The following is a 24,215-nucleotide window of genomic DNA, read 5'->3' on the forward strand; positions in this document are numbered from 1 at the left end:
TCCCTCCCTCACTTTTAAAATTTTGGGTCTTTGTCTTCTTGCTCTCTGATCTGCTCGCTTTGCACTCTCTGCGCCAGTACTCATTCTCCCTTTGCTCTAGCGCACGCTCGCTCTCGCTCTCACTCGGTGCTCCTTCAACATATGTGTCTCTCTCTCCTTCGACGATCGCTCTTGGCTCCATCGCTTTCTCCTCCGATGCTCACTTTCGACTCCAGGTCTCGCTTCGGCACTCGCTCCATCTCTGCTCCATCGCTCGCTCTCGATTCGTCGCTCGCTTGCACTCGGCTGTGAGCTCGCCTTGTCTTTGCTCCTTCACTCGCTCAACGCTTGTTGCTCCTCTAATGCTCAATTTTACTTAGGCATTTTTGGTGCGCTCGCCTTCTCTTACCACAAGAGTGCATTTTGGATATACTGTGAGTCAGTTTGTTATCTAGGATGGCTATGATTTTGTTAATTCTAATCTTTTGGGTTGGTATGTTTGTCTAGGACGGCACTAGGTTTTGAAGTTTCAGCTCTCTCCGGATCTACTGCATTGTTTCGCCTCGCAGCTGATCTAGTCTGGAAAACAGTGAATTGATTTATTCATGTTAATAGTCTTGGTATTTATCTTCAACTAGGTGTGTCGCTTTTTTGTTTGAGGAAATATCGCCGAAAAGGAGAAAATTTTCATGTTCGGCGAGATTTCCAGCTTGATACTGTGTTTCCTTTTTTATGGTTAGAGATATTTGTTTTCGCAACAGCTGCATTTTCCAACATCAATGTGTTTCTATGTGTGCTATTTGAGTTGGTTCATTTGGGTTTCTATTGATTTTTTTTTCCAGCCATCCATCCTTGTTGTGCTAGGCTTCTTCGGATGTAAAACGATCTTAGATTATTTTGTTATGCTTTTTTAGGCTTCTGTTTTAGCCATCCATGGTCGTTTGTCTGCAAAAACTACAGTTACTAAAGGGGTCATCAAGTTCTTGTGAACTTCCTGGGATGAATAAATTGAGTAGTCCCGAAGGCATTAATAATGCATGGTCGCAATATAATTCATGACGAGGGGGAAGATTTTGATGTGTTGGAATAATTTGTTGATTATGAAGACACTTCTTCTCTTCAGATAATTTGTTATGCATTTTTTTTTTTATAATGAAAATGTACTTCATTGAAACTGGAGTTACTAATCTACATGAGTCTCTTGTTACCAGGAAATTGTTGCTCCTGTTCATGAAAGTCTCCAAATCCTTGTGCTTGTACGTAGGCGTTAAGACTTTTGGGGGCGGTGGACATCCTTCAAGTTGATGCTATGCAAATGTTGTCAATTTGTCCACTTGGATGTGGGGTTACTATCACTTGCCTTACTCTCTGATCATTGCCCTAGTCTTGTGAATTTGTCCCTTGATTTTGCTAATTTTGCAGAAATAATTCAATCTGGCTCAGAAAACCTAAGCCATTCACATGCCTATATTCAGACTTAGGCTTAAGATTTGCAAATCAGCTGCAGTGAATTATGATGCTACCAAATATATATACACCGTCTCGCGCGCCATAAACTTCCATATAATGATTTAGCTCCGACGTATATACACGACTCGGGGATTTTTTTTTGGTAAAATAAGATATGTATTAACTTCACCAAAATGCGGATTACAAAACAACTTTCGACAACACAAAGGGAGGCCTTGCCCTCGTAATGACACCAGGAATGTCATTACAAGTGCAGCGGTGCCGTAGGAAAGAGGACCAAGGAAAAGAGGGAGGGGGAGGATCCGACGTGGCAATCGTCGGGAACCATTGAAAGTCGAAACTGTGAACAATGTCGGTCGGGGGGAAGGTGAGAGAGACCTGGGAGAACAATGCATGCGTGAGGAAAAAGTAATACAAGACTCAGGATTTTTTTTTTTGGGTAAAGATAAGAGATATATTAACTTTAACCAAGGCGCAACAATGCAAGAGTAAAGGAAACCTAACACTACAAAAAAAGAGGTCCTACACTCGTGATGACACTAGTGAGTGTCATTGAGAGTGCCAGAGTGTCCTGGATCCAAAAGAGGGACCAGAGTCCCTAAGGAAAGGAGAAAACTGCCAAAACAACTTGGCCAAAGTACAAACCAGAAAAGGCAGATGGGACGACCCTCATATCAACAAAAAAATAGTCGGATTAATAGCCCAGTCGGTTTGCATCCTCCCGTTGCGAGGGGTGTTTTCAACATGCTTGAAAGTCAGCGCTTTATCCTTCACAACCTTCTCAAGATGCGTTTTAATAGCAGGCAAATAGAGAATCCGGTTACGTAACAATATCTGGTTTCTTACCCTCCATATGATGTGGCAAAGGGGTCCAAAGGAGAAGCAGGCTACCCGTTGGTGGAAGCTAAGGCCACCGATATGCTGCATGGCCCAATGCAGGTTGTCTCACCAAGGCATGTTAGACCACGCAAGATTGAACTTGGCCGCCTAAAAGGAAGCAAGGGTCGTGGTGTGGTGGTAGCCAAAATATAGATGATCAACACTATCCGGTCTGCATCGACAAAAGACACATGCAACATCCGAAATTCGATTATAACAGAGCAGTAGCACTTGGGTGGGCAATCGGTTGTGCATGGCCAACCATAAATGGAAGGAATGCCGAGGGGCAAGAGTACGATTCCAAATTAAGGCTTGTTGGGGCAAGAGTACAATTCCAAATGAAGGCGTGCCACGGTACCACTTATCCTCTCGGCCTCATGATATTCCAAGCCGAGGCAATGGAAAAATCACTAGATGAGTGGCTAAGCCAAGTAAAGCAATCATAACGACGCTCATCAAGGGATGGGAGCTGCTCAGGCTACGTCTCAATGGTGGCTACAATCTGTGATTGCCGATTCGAAGAGGTAAATACATTGGCAACCGTGGCTTTCCGAGGAATCCCTAATCGATAGATGTCCATATTAGAGAAAACTTTGTTAAGCGGCCCACGTGGATGCCAAGAATCAAACAAAAAAGACACATTACATCCGCTACCCAATTGCCATCTAAAAAGTGCATAAAATCCACACGAAGGTCGAGTATCTTTTTCCACGCTCACGAGTAAAACATTGGCTTAGTAGCTATAAAAAATTTCTTGTTCTTTAGGAATGCGGAATGAACCCATTCGCACCATAAAGATTCCTTGTCGATGAATAAAAGCCGGATATGCTTAATCATCTCCACCCTATTGCGGTCTACAAGTCTCTTTATCCCGAGACCCCCCCTCATCTTTGGGAAGGCATACGTCATCCCACGATACTTTTGCACCCCCAACACCAAGTCCCGTTCCCTTCCAAAGGAATTGCCTTAGGATTTGTTCAATTCGGGACAATACTGCCTTAGGTAGTATAAACACAACAACCCAAGAAACATGAATGGCATGTAGGACTGACCTGATGAGTTGAAGCCGACCGACGAATGATAGAAAACGTTGAGTCCAAGATCGAGCTCTAGCCGTTATCAAGTTCACCAGGGAATCGCAATACACTTTTGTCGACCCCGAGGCAATAATAGGGTCACCTAAGTACCGAAATGGCAGTGTACCTTCGTGGAAGCCAAAGATATTGAGGATTGTTCCTTGCAGCTCCGTTGAGCCCCCCAGAAAGAAAATTTAACTTTTGGACAGATTCGGCATAAGACCCGCCTATGCAGAGAATCTATCAAGGTCGCCCTTCAACAATGCAGCCGTTGCTAAGTTCGCCTCCGCAAAGAGTAACACATCATCAGCAAAGAAGAGGTGTGTGAGTTGGTCGGCTTGCACCTCCAAAGGTATTTAAAACCCCGCTGCCGAGTCCGCAAATTAAGGGTGCCTGTGAAAATTTCCATGACGAGAGTGAACAGATAAGACAACATAGGGTCTCCTTGATGAATACCCCTCCCAACAAAAAAGAAACCATGTAATTCCCCATTAATAGCCACCAAGAATTTGGGGGTCCGAATGCAGACCATGATGAGCTTAGCAAATGCTTCAGGGAATCCAAAGGCTTGCAATACCATTTCCATGAAATCCTAATCCACCATGTCGTAGGCCTTGCAAAAGTCCACATTTATAACACATTTTGGTAGGTACGGTTCATGATGGAACCTGCTAAATAACTCTTGGGCAAGGAGGATATTATCGCTAATCTACCATCCATTGACAAATGCATTTTGAGGGGGATTAACCGGTGTCGGCGGCACAGAAGCTAAACGATTAGCCATGATCTTGGTTATACATTTGTAGATAGTATTATAACAAGCAATCGGTCTAAAGTCATTCACGGCAATCGCATTGGGAATTTTAGGGACTAAGCATAAAATGGTAGTATTCACCTCACGAAGCAAGCTACCAGTTTCAAAAAAGTCCTTAATGACCAAGAGAACATTGGAACCAACAGTCTCCCAAGTGCTCTTGAAGAACTCCACATTATAACCATCTTGACCAGGTGCCTTGCCAGGTGCTGGGGAAAACAAGGTGTTACGTATCTCGTAATTAGAAACAGGTCGAGCTAGGAAGCGTACCTGGTCTTCATCAAGAATATGCCCAATGACAGAGCATAGCTCATGAACCGAAGGCTGAGCATGCAGCGCACCTGGGTCAGCAGATTTTCAAACCGTGAGATAATAAGTTGCTGAACAACGGGTGGGTCGGTGACAAGGAAACCATTATTATATGCAACCGACATGATTCCGTTCCGAAGATGCTTTTGGTTAATCGTATGCTGAAAATATTTTGTGTTTAGATCGCCTTCTTTTAACCATAGGGCACAAGATTTCTATTTATAGAAGGCTTCCTACTGGAGTCGAAGGACAGAGAAGGATCGGAGAAGATCACGCTCCCGATCAGCCAGCATTTGGTTGTAAGGGTCCATCACCCGGGCATCCGGGACAGCCGTCAAAGCACGTCTAGAATCGGAAGTACGAGCAGATGTATCAGAGGACTCCTTGTTGAGATGCTTGAGCCGACTCTTCGGACGCTTGAGTTTAGTACATAGAATGAACATAGGAGTCCTAACCACCCGCCTATCCCAAACCCGAGAAACCACTTGCATAAAAGACAGATGAGAGAGCCGGAAATTAAAAAACTTAAAAGGCCTTCTGGACATTCCGAAGATGATAATCTTGATTATCATGGGCATATGATCAGATACCTCCAGGGCCAAAAAGAAGGCTTCAGAGTACGAGAAATCATTGCTCCATTGAATGTTGACTAGGACTCTATCAATCTTCCATTGTTTACTTGTGTCCCCCAAAGAAGTGAACCACATCAATTTATGGCCTACATACCAAAGATCATCAAGTCCATTTCGGGTCAAGCATTCTTCGAATCGATCAAAAGCATGCAGCCACCGGGTTGAGCTTTCCGTACTATCAGAAGGATCCCTTATATCATTGAAACCTCCAGCTACAATCCAAGGAGACGCAGCCAAAATCAAGCTAGTTTCGACAAGATCATTCCAAAGGCATCGCTTAGACACAAAAGTATGCTCTGTATATATAATCGAAAGACCACGGGACTTATTGATAGCCAAGAAGCGAATATGCGCGAGAATTGCTTGAGATGAAGATGAAGACACAGCAACATTCGCCCGCATCGGGTTTCAACCAACCCAAATTCTCCCTTTATGGGAGTGATCATAATTAGCAACCCATCTTCGGTTTGGCACTAAGCTAGAAGAGATGTTCAAAAAGAGGGACTTTGGAATCTTAGTCTCGAGAATACTAATACAACATAAGTTGTTAGCACGAATCAAAATCCATATCTTAGCTTGTTTTAAGGGGTTATCAAGACCCATAATATTCCATACTTCTATAAACATTATGTACAAAGGAGGGAAAGAAGTTACCGTCTCTTACGGCCACCCCACTTCTTCTTCTTCTTCTTGTTCGGTTTGGCCCCTTTACTAGTATTGGGGCTATTCTTCGAGCTGAATTCGGGTGAAGTATCCACCACTCGGGGTTGATCGCAACCGATTATTTCACTAAGGGTGTCTTCGTCCCGACAGCATTTGTATCACCTTTGCGGATAATTGCGGCGGCCTGTGGGAGGTCGTCCTCCTCCTCGCTATCTATGCCGTTGGCCTTCACCTCCGCTTCATCCTCTGATTCGAAGGAGAGCACCGTCGCTCGCTGGATATTCGCCGAAGGTATATTGGATCTTGCCACTTCTTGGGTCTTGGGGTTAACACTATTGGCTATTGCATGTCCTTGTTTATAGCCCACATTGGGCTGCATAAGAGCATCGGGGACATCAGGTTACGTTGGTGGCAAAGTAACCGAAGAATCGGTAACATTCGATTCCTTGAGACTCGAAATTATAGTAGGTTTTCGGCCCTTCTTGTGGTGGACTTCCTCCCACCTCTCTTTAGGTTGAGGGGCTCGGGTTGAGAAAGTAAGGCAACAAGTGGGATAGCCGGGTCCTCATTGATAGGCGCAGCCGTTGGTGGAGCAACCAAGTCCGCATTAACAAGCGGTGCATTTGGTGGGATAGTCGGATCTGTAGTGCCGGGGGGATAAGAGTGGCCAAAAGTGCTACAACTAGCACAAGATGAAGGCATCCATTCATAGTCTACTGTCACTTTGCGAACATCACCATTTAGTCGTACCCGAATGCATTTACACGAGGGCCGATCGGCCTTAATTTCTACACGTAATCGAGTATAGGATATCCTTTTCATACTCTTCGTTTGAGAATCCACATGTAGTGGCTTGCCAATCACACTAGCAAAAACACCGATTCTAGGAGCCGACCACAAGTCATAGGGAATGTTCCTCAATCGAACCCAAACCGGCGGGGTATCGTGTTGATCATGCTTTAAATCCATGAAGGGCTGCCATTGCCGAAGAATGAAATGCACTCTTGCGATGGTTAAAGGACCATTATCAACAATCTTACGACAAAACTCTTTATCCGGTAAACGGAAGAAGTAAAACCCTTCGTCATTAGCTATGACTTCCGTCAAGTGATTCCCCCATAGCTATTTCGTGATTGATTCAGTGAGCTTAAAGGGGAGCTTTTTCCCAATGTAGTACCCCACGAGGTGCTCTCTCCATCTCGGGTCGATCGCCGTAAGTATCTCCTTCGAGATATCGATCGCAATTTCATTATTAGTAATGGACGGAGAGATGTAAGTAAGCTCATACCCCTTAGTGGCCGAACGGGCCACGGCAGACTAGGATCACCGAGTCCGCTGAGTTTGGTGTTCTGTTGCTCCGGAAGTTCGAGCGGGTTGAGGCGGTTTGGAGGGAGCCTTGCTACGCCTTCTCCCGTGCCTTCTAGGTTGAGAGACCTTCGAAATCCCAACTTCAGCCACCGAATTCCCATTTCTATATGCAATAATTGCCAATTTCCCTTTTGCTGCCGCAGCAGACTTCTCGATAAGAGTTTCATGGAACCCTAAGCTTGCAGCACTTCCTTGTTATTGAGCCCTTGCCGTGGCAGAGGGCTACCGCAGGGGAGCAACTCCCATGTTCCTAGACTTTGCAGACGGACTAGCCATGGAAATCCTAGCTCAGATTTGTCATACAAGCCACAAGACTACTCCATTCAAAGATCCCAACGGTGCGGCTAGAATAAAAGGTGGGGCGACTCAAGGATCCAAAATTCAGGCAGATCCAACAAGTGGATCGTCGGGGAATGGCCACCGGGATAGACCCGTGAATAGTTACGGACGGGAGAAAGTTGAGAGCGTTTCATATGAACAGTACCGGGTGCACGGAAAAAGTATATACAAGACTCAAGATTTTTTTTTTTGGTAAATTAAGTATGTATAAACTTTTCAAAGTACTAGGTAACAAGAGTAGCCAAACACAAAAACCTCGACCCAATTATGACGCAAGAATTTTTCCTAGAGGGGTTAAAGGTGATGCGGCGCAAAAGACGTGTGAAGACAAACAGGGAGACCCCAAAAAGCCAAACAAACGGCCAAACGATGAAGTGCTAACAAGAAAATCGCTAACCAGCCAAAACACCGTCCAAAAAAGCCTACCATCTACACGGCCAATACAATGGCCAAAGAAGAGTAGAAACCGCTAAATGACCTAAGGACGAACCTCAAAGATGGCAAGAGAAAAACCCCGACTTCTTTGTAGCCGACCATTTCGAGGGATATCATTGACGTTTCTAAGGGAAAGGGCTTTGTCTTTGACCATTTGATCATTCCCGGTACAAAAAGGGGCTTGTCTCGAAATAAGATATCATTCCTCTCGGTCTATATAAGGTAACAGAGTGCACCGAGCGAGAATCCGGTGATTTGGTGAGAGAAGTACCGGCCACCTATGTATCTCATGGCCCAACGGATGTAGTCTTGCCACGGACGGTTCCTCCAAGCCAAATGACATTTGATCGCCCAAAATAAGGCCAAGCTACCCGTAATCGAGCATCCAAAGAAAAGATGATCCACAAAGTCCGGTCTCCTCCGGCGGAAGGTACAAGTCCCGTAGGTAATCCTGCGGTTTTGAATTAATAGAATGCGGGTAGGCATGCGGTTGAGAGTGACTAACCACATGAGAAAGGCGTGACGAGGAGTAATGGCCCGGTCCCATACAAAAGAGTGCCATGGAGCAGCCCGGCCTTTGATCCTAATCAACTCCTAAGCCGACACCATCGAGAAAGTACCCAACGGGTGAGCTTGCCAGGTGAGCATATCGGTTTCATCATCGTTGAAAGAAGGAACCGGCTCCAACCATCCCAAAATGGTATCCAGCGTATCCAACAGTGGCCAATCCGAGTCATAGAAGGAACACATCGTGGCATCGTGAGGAATCCTGGATCCGTGATATCCCCGCTAGAAAAGAGCTTGTAGAGAGGGCCTTTATCATGCCACCAATCATACCAAAAAGCGATCGTACGTCCATTCCCTAACTTCCATTGGAACCGTGAAGAGAAATCTAGGCGGAGGTCCAATATCTTCTTCTATGCCCATGAGCAGAATGTGGCTCCGGTGGCCACCCGTAAGTTGGTGTTCTTCAAAAAAGTCGAATGAATCCACTTGTACCACAAAGACTCTTTGTCGGTGAATAGGGTCCATATATGTTTAAGGGTCATGGCTTTGTTGTAATCCACAAGCCTGCGAAATCCCCAAACCCCCATCCTCTTTGGGAGCATAAATGTCCGCCCATGATACCTTGGCACCCCCAACCCCAAGGTTAGGGCCTTTCTAAAGAAATTGTCTAAGAATAAGCTCAATATCGTGTAAGATGGACTTTGGGAGGGTGAACATGCTAGCCTAGTAAACATGAATCGAATGTAAGACAGAATTGATGAGTTGTAGTCGACCAGCGTAAGATAAAAACCTTTGGGCCCGGGACCTTACTCTAGCCGTAATGGGGTCCACCAATGCCTTACAATCAGACTTACCTAGTCTAGATGTAATAACAGGTACCCCTAAGTAGTGAAATGGAAGAGTACCTTGTTGGAAGTCTAGGCAATCCCGGATCCGGTCATGAAGAGCCGAAGTGCCACCTAAGAAGAAGATGTCACTCTTGTTCCGGTTTGGTTTCAGACCCGACCACCCCGAGAAGATATCCAGCCCCTCTTTAAGTAGCTGTACCGATCCGATATGGGCCTCGGTGAATAAGAGGACATCATTCGCAAAGAATAAATGCAATAGTCGCGAAGATTTACATCTCCAGAAATATTTTAAGCCCGGGAGATTAGTCTTGGCATGGAGGATACCCGAGAAGACTTCCATAACCAAGGTGAATAAGTAGGGGGATAGGGGGTCGCCCTATCTAATGCCTCCGCTACTAGAAAAGAAGCCATGAAGCTCACCGTTAATGGTAATGGAAAGCCGTGGCGAGGAGACACATTCCATAATTAATCTAACAAGAAAGGCCGAGAATCGAAATGCTTGTAACACCATCTCAAGGAAAGACCAATCCACCGTATCATAGGCCTTCTAGAATTTAGCCTTGCTTGCACATTTAGGAAGATACGGCTCATGATGAAAGTCCGTAAACAATTCTTGAGCGAGCAAAATGTTATCACTAATCCTTCTCCCATAGACAAAAGTCATTTGTGATGGATTAATGATGGAGGGCAAGATACGAGCAATCCGGTTAGCTATGATCTTGGTTATATATTTGTAGATAGTGTTACAACAAGCAATGGGCCGAAACTCACCAATAGTCAAGGCATTGGGTTTCTTGGGCACCGGAGAAAGAATGGTTGTGTTGGTTTCTTTGAGAAGACAACCAGTGGAAAAGAAGTCTTTTATTGCTAGTATTATCGACGGACCAACGGTTTCCCATGAGGATTTGAAGAATTCAACATTAAAACCATCGGTGCCGGGAGCTTTACCTCTAGCAAGGGAGAAGAAAATGTGTCGGATCTCCTCGTCTGTGACATGCCGAGATAAGGAGATGATTTCGTCATCATCCAGAGTGCGACCAATGAAGCTGCGAATATCTGAAATCCCAGGACAAGTAGAGATCGAATCCCCATTAGGCAACTGCTGAAAATGTCCCATGATATGTTCCCGAACCGGACTCGGTTCGGTCAATACCACATCAATTGAATCTAAAACCGGGAGGATGCGGTTGCGGTGGTGCCTTTTGTTAACAAAGTGATGGAAGTATCTTGTATTATGATCGCCCTCTTTAAGCCACCGAATTCTGGACTTCCGTTTGTAAAAGGATTTCTCCCGAAGTCCGAGTTCCGAGAATGCCCGAAGGTATTCCAACTCCCGATCAACCAAGCTGCGGTTCGTGGGTCAAGTTCTAGGGCATACCGAATCGAAGAGAGGGTTAACCTTGTATGTTCGGTCAAGCTAGAGATGTCGGAGAACGAACTTGTATTTAGTTGTTTGAGTCGAGCTTTGAGGAGCTTGAGCTTGCAACATACCGAATACATAGGAGTGCCCTGGATAGAAGTGCTCCAAACCTATGTCACAATATCCTTATAGGATGGATGAGAGGTCCAGTAGTTAAAGAACTTGAATGGTCTTTTGGACATCGGAGGAGGGACAATCTTGACCACCATAGGCGTGTGGTCCGAGATACCGGGTACCAAGAATGTTGCCTCGTAAAAGGAGAAGACACGGGTCCAGTGTTCATTGATAAGAACCCGATCAATCTCGTGCTGCTTGCGAGAATCCCCCAAAGAGATAGTCCACGTAAACCTATGCCCCACATATTTGAGATCATCGAGTCCCGCCCGAGCTAAGTAATCTCCAAATTCATCGAAGACCGGGATCCAAGCATTGGAGCTACCCATCCCGTCAGTGTGATCCCGAGTGGCATTGAAGTCCCCCGCCACTATCCATGGATCCTCACCTCCACCAAGACGAATAAGGTCAGCCAAAAGGGCTCTTCACGCCACAAAAGTGTGCTCACCATAGGCAACCGAGAGATAACAGGACTTGCTAATGTTAATAAACCTAAGATGGACATGAATCAACCGAGTAGAAGTAAATTGAACAAGAATAGCAACCTCTCGAGGATCCCAACCAATTCATATCCTACCCCAAGACAAATAATCATAGTTGGAAAATCCAATGCCAACCCAATAATAAACCTCCAAAAATAGATCCAAAAAGAGACGGCTTCACCTTAGTCTCCGTAATTCCTATACAAGAAAGCCAGTTGATCCTAACAAGGGACTGAATTTTAGCTTGCCTAAAGGGGTCAACTAGACCCCTAATATTCCAAAATGCAAGAAAAATATATACAAGGAGGAGAAAACAAGTTACTAGTACTTTTTCTTCTTAGACTTCGGGCCTGTCTTAGAATAAGGGCTGTCTTCCCTCTAAGGAATAACCAGCCTCCGAGGGGCTGCATTCGGTTGGATGGTCCGGTTGTGGTCCTCCGCAAGAGCACAAATTGTGGCCCGAGCTCTAGTAAAAGGGAGGGAGGGGAGGATATATCCTCCTTAGCGTCGGTGGCCATATTATTCCCGGTGTCCCCACCATTTTTCGATGCCGAAGAGTGGACGAAGGAGGCTCGAGGTGAGTCTCCCGAGTAACGAGGTTGCTGGTTCACTACAACTACAAGGCCTCCGGGGTCCGCAGGAAATGGTGAGCGATCCCGAAGAAGAGGCTCTATAGTTGCAGTCTTTTTTTTTGTGTGTGGTGAAAGTAAGAATTATATTGACTTTTGGCAAAAGTGCAACTATACATCAAAAAAGAGACCGGACACTACAAAAACTTGCACTTGAGCCGACACCAATGGATGTCGGGACCAAGGCAAGAGTGACTCGGTACAAAAGGGAGCAGTAGCTCGCATGTAAAGAGAAAGCCCGGCCAAGCGTAAAAGCCGAATATAAACAAACAAGCAATCAGAACGACCCTCTAGCTAGCTAAAAACAGAAGGGTCGATATCCCGGCTCGCCCGCAACCTCCTATTGCGAGGAGTGTCTTGTACATGCTTGAAGGTAAGCGCCTTGTCTCTTACAACCTTCAGAAGGTGCTGTTTGGTTGCCAGTATGTAGAGGATCTTGTTGTGAAACAAGATGCGGTTCCTCTCCCTCCATATGATGTGACAAAGAGCACCGAAGGAGAAACGGGCGATCCGGTGGTGAAAGGAACGACCACCGATATGGTGGATGGCCCAATGGAGGTTGTCCTCCAAGCATCGATTATACCAAAGGAGATTGCATTTTGCAGCCTAAAACGACGCCAAAGAACCGGTGTGATGGCAGCCAAAAAACAAGTGATTTACACTATCCGGTCTAGCTCGACAAAATGCACAGGTCGCTTCAGCAATTCCGTTATATGTGAGGAGTAGTACCTGGGTGGGGAGCCGCTTCAATGTAATAAGCCGGAGATGAAAAGAGTGCCTCGGGGACATAACACCGCTTCAAATGAAAGAATGCCATGGCTTAATGTCTCCGCGTGGACAAATGGAGATCCATGCTGAGGCAATTGAGAAAATCCCCGATGTATGGCCAAGCCATTGAAAGCTATCGGAGTGTCTTTGATCTAGTACCGGGAGCTGCTCGGGCCAGGATTCAATGATAGAACGTACCTCAGAGGGAGATCCCGATCCCAAGAAGTATTCAGCCACTGTCGCATTTCGAGAAATGCCCGATCCGTTAATCTAGGTATTGGAGAATATCTTATCAAAAGGTCCCTAAGGATGCCATGGATCGGACCGTAACAATACCGTATCCCCTTTGCCCAACCACCACTCGAAAAGATGCAAAAATTCCTCCCGTAGGTCAAGAATTTTCTTCCAAGGCCACGAGCAAAATGTCGGTCGTTTAGCGTTCCAAAAATTAGCTTTCTTCAAGAAGATAGAATGTATCCACTTGCACCAAAGAGACTCCTTATCGGAGAAGAGGATCCATATGTGTTTAGCCATCGCCGCTCTATTGTAGTCATAAAGTTTCCGTATGCCGAGTCCTCTTTCCTCCTTTTGGGAGGCATATATCATCCCATGATACCTTGGCGCCTCCCACACCAAGCTCCAGTCCTTTCCATAGGAATTGTCGAAGGATTTGTTCTATGCGAGCAAGTATTGACTTCGGCAGAATAAAGACATTTGCCCAAAATACATGAATGGCATTAGGTATTGACCTGATTAGTTCAAGCCGACCAGCAAAGGATAAGAATCGATGAGTCCAAGATTGAATTCTGGATGTAACAGAGTTCACCAGGGCAATACAATGTTCCTTTCCCGGTCTTGAGGTGATAACAGGGACGCTAAGGTAGCGAAATGGTAGGGTACCTTCCCGAAAGCCCAAGAACTCACAAATTCGAGTTCGTGTCGCCTCCGATCCACCACAAAGATAGATTTCACTTTTATTAGAATTAGGCATCAATCTAGACCAACCCAAAAACCCGTCAAGTCCATCCTTGAGAAGGCGAATGGACAAGTCATGCGCCTCGGAAAAAAGTAACACATCATCAACAAAAAATAAGTGTGAAAGCTGGGAAGCTTTACATCTCCAAAAGTATTTGAAACCCGATTGTTTGGTCTGCAGAGTTAGAAGACCAGTGATACTTCCATAACCAGGGTGAAGAGATAATGTGAGATTGGGTCCCCTTGCCTTATACCTCTGCCACTTGAGAAAATGCCATGAAGTCCCCCATTAATAGAGACCGAGAATTTAGGTGTCCTAACACACATCATGATCAGCTTAATGAAGGAAGAAGGGATACCGAATGCTATCAAGGCGGTTTCCAAGAAATCCCAATCAACCGTATCATATGCCTTGCGAAAATCAACTTTAATTGCGCACTTGGGGGAGTAACGCATATGATGAAAATCAACAAACAGTTCTTGGGCAATGAGGATATTATCACCGATACGGCGTCCCTTGACAAATGCACTCTAGGGTGTGCTGATGAGGGATGGCAAAACATTTGCCAATCTATTGGCCATAATTTTAGTGATACACTTATAAATAGTGTTACAACAAGCAATTGGCCTATAATCACTCATAGATGACGCATTTAGAACTTTAGGCACCAAACATATGATGGTAGTATTGAGTTCTCGAAGTAATCTACCATGTTCAAAAGTCCTTGACAACCAAGATGACCGAAGAACCAACGATATCCCATGTATGTTTAAAGAATTCCACATTAAACCCATCCAGACCCGGCGCCTTGCCGGGGGCGAGGGAAAAGAGGGCGAATTTAATTTCTGAGTCAGAAATGTGTCGAGATAGGTATCGTACCTGGTTATCGTCAAGAGTATTCCCAATAACAGCTCGTAGCTCCTCAACCATGGGCTAATTGAGGGTAGGACCCGAAGCTAGCAACCCTTCAAAATGAGAGACAATAAGCTACCGAACCAAGGCCGGTTCAAGAACTAAAGCACCCGCATCATCGGTAGTCGAGATGATCCTATTACGGAGGTGTCTCCGGTTGACCGAGTGATGAAAGTACTTCGTGTTGATGTTCCATTCTTTTAGCCACTGAACTCTCGATTTCTGTCTATAGAAGGTCTCCTCTTGGAGGCGAAGTTCCGAGAAGACTCGAAGGCAATCTTTCTCCCGAGCCGCAAGGTCTCGGTTCCGTGGATCCAATAACTTGGGATCCTTGATAGAAGCGAGGGCATTTCTTGCTTCAGCCGTCCGTAAGGAGATATCCGAGAAGGCATCCTTGTTCAGATTCTTAAGCCGAAGCTTAAGTAGTTTGAGTTTTTGACTAAGGATGAATATGGGGGTGCCGGATATAGGGGAATCCCATACCTCGGCTACCAAGGTCATAAACGTCGAATGAGACATCCAGAAATTAAAAAATTTGAACGGTTTTCTGTTGGCGGTAGGGTTTGAAACCCGAACAATAATTGGGGAGTGATCAGATATCCCCGGCGCAAGGAAATTGGCTTGAGAGAAGGAGAAGACCTGGCACCATTGAGAGTTTACAAATGCTCTATCAATTTTCCTTTATTTCCGATTCTCCCCCAAAGAAGCGGACCAAGTGAATCTGCGTCCCACATAGCGAAGGTTATCTAACCCAGCCTGATTTAAACATTCACCCAATTCATTGAAAGAAGGCAGCCACGTACTCGAACTCCCAACTCTATCGGATGGTTCTCTGATTGCATTAAAATCCCCAGCGACAAGCCGGGGAGAAGAGGCAACAATCGAGGCAATATGGATAATAAGATCATCTCATAAAGGCCTACGCTTCACAAACGTATGCTCCGCATATATAACATTCAAGAAACAAGATATATCACATTCCAACAGCCGAAGGTACCAATGGATGGCCTGGGCCGAAGAGGAAGTGACGACAAAATTAACAATTTGGGGGTTCCAACCAACCCATATCCTTCCCCTAGGGGAATGTATATAATTCTCTACCCAATTCCAATTAGGAACTAGGTTAACAGTAAGAGAGTCAAAGAAGGCTCTTGAAGCTTTAGTTTCCAATATGCCAATGCAACAAAGGTTGTGGGCACGAATTAAACTACGAATTTCAGCTTGTTTGATAGGGTCATCGAGACCCCTAATATTCCATACTCCTATATACATATTTACAAGGAGGGAAAGAGAGTCACCTTCGAGCAGTGCCGCCTCTTTGCTGTTGTTTTTTCTTGGCAGTAGGCTTAGCAACTGCGGGGATATCTGGGCTGCTGTCCGAACCGAAGTTTGGCGATGAATTAGCCTTACAGGTTCGTTCAGGTGGTGGTTGCCTGATAACAGGAGTCTCATTCACCGTGAGGTCATCCTCCACATCTTTGGACTTAGGGTCATCATCAAATCCACTCCCAACATCACTTGCTTCGCCATCCATTTCACCATCTAATTTAGAGGATGATACCACATCAGCATTTCGAGGGGCACAGGAAGCGGAAGGCTTATCCAGCATCAAAACATGTTCCAAGTCAGATTCTGTTTGCACACTGTGCCTTGACGATCGCCGCCCCTTCTTAATGGTGACTTTCTTCTACTCTTGAGCTAATCGCTTAGGGGGGATAGGGGCTATCTGTACATCAGCACTTGACAATTCTACATCAACAGATGGAGGTATCGGCTCCGAGGTTGGGGGAGGCACTTTCTCAACGGTCGGGGGAGGGACCACTTGAGTGGTTGGTGGGTTAGAAGGCGCCACCACATATGGAGAGCATTTGTGCCCAAATACACCACATTTAACACATGCCCGTGGTTTCCACTCATAAATTTTTTTTATGTTATGGAGCTTGCCCTTCACTAACACTTCCATCGAGTTGTCATAGTGCTGTGCAGCCTTAATTTCAACACGGACTCGAGTATACGAGATGCTGTCCATAACTTCAGTTCTTTGATCAACATATAGTGGCTTACCAATCAAACTGGCAATGGCACTGATTCCTAGTGAAGACCATAAGGAATACGGGACATTTTTCAGTCTAATCCACACAGGTAGTGTTTCATGGATCTCTTTCTTGAGTTCCAACAGAGGATGCCATTGCTGCAGAAACAAGGGCGCCCGAGCCATGGTAATGTGTCCCCCTTCAAGGATCTTTCGGCGGAAATTTGCATTTGGAATATGAAACAAAAAGAAACCTTCCTCATTCGCCAACACCCCGGAGAGTTGAGATCCCCAAAACCCCTTAGCAAACGATTCGACAACAATACGGGGTAGTTTTCTACCAACTAAATAACCCACCAAACACTCCTTCGACTTAGGATTAGCGGCTTCAAGGATTTCATCCGTCATGTTTGCCACAAGCTTATCTTCGAATTGAATAGGAGGTATATAGGCAAGAGCATACCCCCGAGTCGTTGCCTTGGCAACAGCAGCCCATGTTCGTTGCTGAACAAGGCTCGTCTTATTCATAGCTTTATCCCGAGGCCGTGGTTGTTTCAAGCTCGCTCGGCTCCGACTTCGACCTCGACTCTTAGGTCGGGAATCATTCCGACCGGGGATTAGAGTCGTATAGGCCTCATCACCACCCATATCAGTAGCTTTTCCTTTTGTTGCAACAGAAGATTGAATACGAAGAGAGCCTTTGTGACCATCGACGGTCGATTCTATACCACCAGCTCCCATAGTAGTCCCCCGAGGTGGTACAGAGGATGCGGGATTCCCTTACGGAACGCCCAACACTGTGGGATTCTGCTGTGGAAGTCGAGCTCCCGATTTCCCACCCTTGCGTCCCATATCAGATTTCCATCCAAGACACAAGAAGGGGAATCACAAATACTAATCGTGAGTCTCAAGGGTGTGATTAGGCGAAGTTGGACCCCCAAAAATAGCTGGAAATGGACGAGAAGACCAGGTTGAGCGGCACACCGCAGGGCTTGAGCAGTAGAAAACCCGAGCTTGAACGATCTATCCCCGAGCCATCTTCACAACGTCATTTGTAAATCCGAGTGGTGAAAGGGTGGGGTGTGGAGGGGCGACTCTGGATTTCAAAATTCAGCCTGATCGGACGGTTAATTGACCGGAGATGGACAAGCCTAGCCAACGGGAACGGGGACGGGAAACCAGCGGCCGAGAGAGAGACGCGTGCAGTGCACGCGCATGAAAGACACGGGCTAGCGCAAATGGCAAAAGATTCTATAGTTTTTTTTTTTTTTTGGTAAGGTAAGTGTGTATTGAACTTTTCAAAAGGCTAGGTACAAGTAGAAAATCGGACACAAAAATCATGAACCATGATTGGCACCATTAGTGCCAAAGAGGGTTCAACGGTGAACCGGTTACAAAATACATAACAATGTGTTAGACGCATGTACCCAAGGCAAAGCCGACCAAAAGGAGTAAAAAGAAAGGCTAAACATATAGCCGTAAGAGAAGGAAACTGAAAACCAAAAACAAAGAGCATAGAAGTGCTGAAAATACGGGGGTAACCGAGGTGACAACAACGGTAACAACAGCATGGGAAGGCAGCCGCAGCCAAAAGTAGGCTCTTGAGCATCGAACCAGTAATCATAGGGAAAAGGGGAGAGACCGAGTGATGTATTAGCGAATGTAGGGGTGTCCAACATCAAATGCATAGCACCCGTCGATCATCCTAGAACCCACGAGCAATAACAATAGGTGGGCTCCAAAATCGTAAGTACACAACAACAGTTGTTGTTGGGAATGCAGGAGGTAGCAGCGACAGCAGGATCAAACACCGAGGAACCATCCCGAAGGGGGGGCCAGCAGCGGTAGGAGTGCAATCTAGGGAACCCATAAGTAAACGGGAAGAGCAAGAACTTGCATCCGAGGGAGACCTAGTGCAACAATACAACCCAATACAGAAGGAAAAGAACCGGTGGAGAAGAGTTACAACAAAAGAGGGGAAATACAGAAGCAACCACGGACTCCAACGTAAATAGACCACAAGAAGGTGGACGATCCCACGTAAACCAAGACCAAACAACAACGAAGATTACACAGAAAAATAAAAAGGAACACCGCCAAGCAACAAAAAGCAAAAATAAAGAGACAAAAATGAGCACCAAAAAAGCTGCGGCAAGAACCGTAGTGAACCATCGGTATTTGGTCAAAGCACTCAGCAGCAGCATCAATAAGGTAGGTTGTGAAGTAGCAAGGCGTGAAGGGAAGGCCCAAAGCACCATTAAGCACCGGATTAGTGTGCTGGGAATGAAATATAAACCTCGGAATTGACAGCCTCTAGCAAAAGATTCTATAGTTGCGGTCTTTTTTTTTTTTTTTTGGTAAGGCTATAGTTGTAGTCTTTTTTTTTTTTTTTGGTAAGGTAAGTATGTATTGATCTTCCAAAAAGCTAGGTACAAAAGAGCCGGACACAAAGAAACCATGAACTCAAGATGGCACAGAATGTGGCATAGGGAGTTCATGGGTGAACCGGCTGCAAAAACCAATAAAACCAACAAAAGATAGAACGAGAAAAGGACGAACAAGCCAATAGAAGAAGGCCAAACAACCGGCCAAAAGCTAAGGGCCAACAAGCAATGGGGAGGAGGCCAAACACACGGCCAAAGACTAACGGGGGATAGCAAACTAGAGAGAAGACTTAACTGTACAAGTATAGGAAGGGGAAAAGCAGCAAGGCAAAAAGGAAGGGGGTCGTGGAGGCGTGTGCAGCGGCTCAATGGCGGCAATCCCGAGAGTATCTTGAGGAGATAACAGAAGCAACAAAAGACCAAGAGCACTGTTGAATGGAGTGAAAGTCCCACCCGTAGCAAGTGGCGGGAGGCGGTGGCATGAGCAAAAAGACCAGAAGTAGTAGAGTAGTTGCGGAGGAGCAACGACAAGTTAGCGGCAGCAAGAAAAGTCTTCAAAGTAGCTTCAGAAAGGAGAGCCAGCAACGGGATCGCAGGTACACTAACTGGAGAAGGCAGAAGCAGCAGCAAAAGTGGATGGTTGACGAAGAAGCGGCTTCTGAAGAAGAGCGTCCCAAAGTGTAGCATCGGCAGAGTCTGCGGGAATCGAAGAAGCACAGAACAGAGGATAGCAGCGGCGCCTCAGAACAGTAGAACTAGCAGATACGGCCTGTAAAGCAACAAAAAGGAGGAAAAAGAGAAAACTAGAAGACACAACAAAAAGGCCAAACAGTTGGCCGGGGATAGGGATTACAAAAGGAGCCACCATGAGTAGAGGTGGGCCGATTTAAAAGCGACAGGAAAACAAAATAAAAAACATCGGTAAGGAAAGAAAAAGGCCGAAGCCAACAACGGAATAAAGCGGTGGAAGCAGCCACCATAAGTATAACCCAGCAACGGTGAGCATAGGTATGGAACAACAGGGCAGTAACAAAAGAAGTTCCAAAAAGCAGCGGCAGTAGAGAAGAAGCTAGAGTCCAATATCCACAACAAATAATGCCGGAGGTGACAACTCCAGTAGAGAGCAGCGGCGGTAGAGCTCCAACAAACCAACATCGGTGTGTTTGATGGAGGAAGGTACAACAACCTCCCAAGAGCGGAAGAAGGGGACGTCGTTGTTGACATGTTGGGGAAGGGAGCATCGGTAGCAAAAGGAGAGATATAACAACAGCGGGAAAGAAGAAGCCGGCACGTAACCAGGTTATAAACCCGCAGACGGGGAGGAGATCATGAGTAGGAAGGCTCCTATAATGCAGCGTCATCAGAGTCATCCAGATCAGCAATAACAGAGGACCGAAGACATCCAATAGCCACGCAGCGGACCAGTTAGAACCAACAACACCCGGGAAGAGAAGAGTATACAAAAGACCAAAGCGAAGTGCGAGGAAAGCCCAACAGACCAGCAGCAAATATATGTCACACTAGGAAGGGCAGCCATAGCGTGGGGACAGCAAAGGCAACATCCGGATAAGAGGGGCAGGAAACTCCGAGGGTGTACAACTAAACCGGACTATGTAGACACTAAACACAGCACCATGAACCAGCGTGTAAGCATGTAGTAATTGCAGCAGCTACACCCGATGTGAAGGCTCATCAAAGATAGAAGCCGAGAGTCCCCGGTTGTTTTGAATGCGTGCGTTACGCGAATGATCTCGAATATGGCCCAAAGATAAAGCTTTATCCTTGACGAGTTTGGTGAGGTGGGACAGCATCGCAGGCAGAAAAAGCTGCTTATTGCGGAATAGTATATCATTCCGCGTAGTCCATATAATGTGGCATAGTGCACCAAGGGAAAATCTCGCGATCCTATGAGCGAAGGAGGATGTACCCAAGTGCGTCTTTGCCCATCTAATGAACCCTTCCCATGGTCGATTCCGCCAATGTAAAAGACAGTTGGAAGCCCAAGTGGAACCTAGTTGACCGGTGATAGAGCATCCAAAGAAGAGATGATCCACAGAGTCCGGTGTACCATGGCAAAAAGCGCAAGAGCCATCCTCTATCCTACGATATTGAAGGAGTAAGGTTTGGGTAGGAAGACGATTGTGGGATGCTAGCCACATAATAAAAGTGTCTCTTGGAGCGAAGGCCTTATCCCATATAAAAGAGTGCCGGTGAACAGTTTGGCCTCTCGGCCTAATAATGTCCCAAGCCGAAGAAACAGAGAAGCGGCCCGAAGCTTGACCACTCCAATAGAACCCGTCATCCATACTTTCCACTAAAGATGGCGGCGGATCCAACCAAGGCTGCATAGTAGTAAGTAAGGAAGATGGTGGGAAATCGGAGGAGAAGAAATCTCGCACCGAGATTGTGCGTGGAATCCCAGCTCTATAAATTTCCCCCGGTGTAAAGAACTTGTAAAGCGGGCCTTTCACATGCCAGTGATCAAACCGGAAGGATGTTGAAAGCCCATTTCCCAACTTCCACTTGAAATGGTCGGAGAAGTCTTGGCGAAGGTCTAGGATTTTCTTCCAAGACCAAGAACAAATCGTCGATGTAGTGACAATCCAGAAGTTGGATTTGCGTAGGAAATTGGAATGAATCCACTTACACCAAAGAGATTCCTTATCATCGAAGAGAGACCAAATATGTTTTAGCATCAAGGCCTTGTTACAATCCCCAAGCCTACGAATCCCCAGGCCACCTTCCTTTTTAGGGCAACATATATTCGCCCAGGAGACTTTGGCCCCTCTATAGTTGCGATCTTTTATCTTCAATAAAACCAACTTTTTGGAGACGAAATCTATAAATTGGTGTCGTCTCCTCTAATTTCACTTCCCATTAAGAACAAGAACGACCTTTTACTCAAATCTCTTGAGGTTCAAAAAAAGGAAAAAAGAAGAAAAACTTCAAATCCCCGGATTCATACTCGTAGCTGATTCCTAGCCTCGCTTAAAGCTTGAGCAAGTAAATACAATCGGACAACCACAAAACTCTATCGATAGTTAGCATACATGGAAAAAAGAAGAAAGGTACTAAGGGATTGTACTTAATGTTTATCCCGAATCTCATTCTAACTTACCATTCGTAATTACTCATTTGTTCGAACGATTTTGCGTATATATACTTCTTAAAAGAGGGGAGAGAGAAACCGAGATTTACAAGGATATGATGCTGCAAACATTAGAACCGAGATTTACAAGAAGCAAGTGTCGGAGCGGTGACCGAGCGAGACTTGTAGTCGAAAGTGAGCGTCGGAGGAGAAAGCGACGGAGCCGAGAGCGATCGTCGAAGGAGAGAGAGACATAGACATTGAAGGAGCACCGAGTGAGAGTGAGAGTGAGAGTAAGAGCGAGCGTGCGTCGAAGCGAGAGGAGAACGAGCTGCGAAGAGAGCGCCGGAGCAAAGACCAAACGATTACTAGAGCGAGGAGCGCGGAGCGAGCGGAGCAGAGAGTGAGAAGACGAAGATCCAAAATTTCAAAAGTGAGGGAGGGAGAGAGGAGAGTCGCGTCTTCATTCTTGAGAAGAGCAACAAGAGGAGAGATAAAAAGCAGGCTAAATCTAGGGCATTTAATGTACACAGGTCGAGTAAAAAGAAGGTTTTTTAATTGAAAAAGAGAAAATTAATATTTTTGTGCAGAAAAACTGGTGGCGACCACTAGCTCACGTGGCTTTACATGATGCTACGTGATTGGCCAGGGCATAGGGTGACGTGTTGGCCCGGCCTACCTAATATTTTCTCATTCTGCATGTGTAGAAATATTAGGACGATGCTAAATAATTTTTACACGCCATCAAAAGTTTTTGAATGCCAAAGTTTTTACGAGGCTTGAGCTACTTTGGGTAAAAGGCCTTTGAAGAGCATTTAAGATGCAATTGCATCTCTCCAAAGTGAGTAAAAAAAATAGCCAAACACCATTTGTATTTGACCAAGGGACTTTAGAGCATTAAAGCTCATTTCAAATGTTGAACCAAACAGGGCCTAATTGGATTATTTGTCCTCACCTGATTCATCTAGTACTAGTGTTGACAAACACGTGAATCGAGTCGGGTGATAAAATAGATTAACCTTGTTTAACTCGTGGATATTATTGAAATTTTAATTAACTCCCATTTAACACAATCCCTCAAAACCCCAACTATCCATTAACCTAATAGGACCGACTACGCTAAAATGTCATAATCTTGTGTTCCAAGTTGCCCTTCTTCCAAGAGTTCCCAAAACTAGAATTTTAACCGAAGAAACTGCACCCGATCCGGATGGAAAATATTTAAATTGGATTTGCAATAAGATTTCTTGTTATATTACGGAGTAATCATTAATTAGGTCAGGTATACTTGTTGAGATGCGCAAGTGAATTATGTTAGAGAAGTCTTACATCGGATAACTGGTGTGATGTAGAACAGTTAATATATTTAAGTTGGTCCATAACACAATGACTTAAAATTTTGAGTGAATGTGGGTCAAACTTGATAAGTTGATGGATTTAGACCGGGGTTTCATCTTGGCGATCTCCCTTTCCAAGAACAAAAAGAAAAGAACTTGACGAAACTATCTCAATTAAATTAGTCACTTTCGACCCTTATTTGAGATAACATCCCATTTAAATCCTATTTTGAGAAATTGTTTTTAGAAAAGAGCCTGGCATTAGATATTTATTTAAACTTTTCCTGAAATTAAGATATATGTTCTCATTTTCCTTGGTTTTATGCCATATTGAAAAATTAATTATCAAAGAAAGTTTCGATTCTAGACAAAAATTAATGCTTAATTCCAAAACGTAATCTATGCTTCTATAAAATCATAAATCATGTTTTTGAACATTGACTTACAACTCCACCAAAATCATCAACCGATAATCCATCAGGAACCTCCACTACTCGGCGGCACACCATGGTCATAGCCGGCCATACCCTAGGACTTCAGCGTTTCGATCCAATCACCGGCAATCCCACTCCGACCGACTCGTCTCTCGTATCAGTCACTTGAAAGTAAGCACATCGAGATTCACCAAACATAACTTTGTACGAAAACTCAAATTGTAATAACATCTGAGATTGAGCAGCTTACTCATCTGAGGAAATGCAGTCCAACGAAAAATTTGTCCATCACTGAATTTTGAAGTGAATTCAGGGATTCG

The 24,215-nt window shown here is 45.2% G+C and overlaps 1 protein-coding gene across 1 annotated transcript in view; it reads right to left on the reverse strand.

The window, feature by feature from the left end:
- Nucleotides 1-24,215, reverse strand: part of LOC115744916 (glutamine synthetase leaf isozyme, chloroplastic) — a 645,880-nt gene that overhangs the window by 473,742 nt on the left and 147,923 nt on the right. The gene's annotated exons all lie outside the window — the stretch shown is intronic.

The sequence above is a fragment of the Rhodamnia argentea genome, chromosome 6 (assembly GCF_020921035.1).
Source record: "Rhodamnia argentea isolate NSW1041297 chromosome 6, ASM2092103v1, whole genome shotgun sequence".
In the NCBI taxonomy this organism is placed as follows: Eukaryota; Viridiplantae; Streptophyta; class Magnoliopsida; order Myrtales; family Myrtaceae; genus Rhodamnia; species Rhodamnia argentea.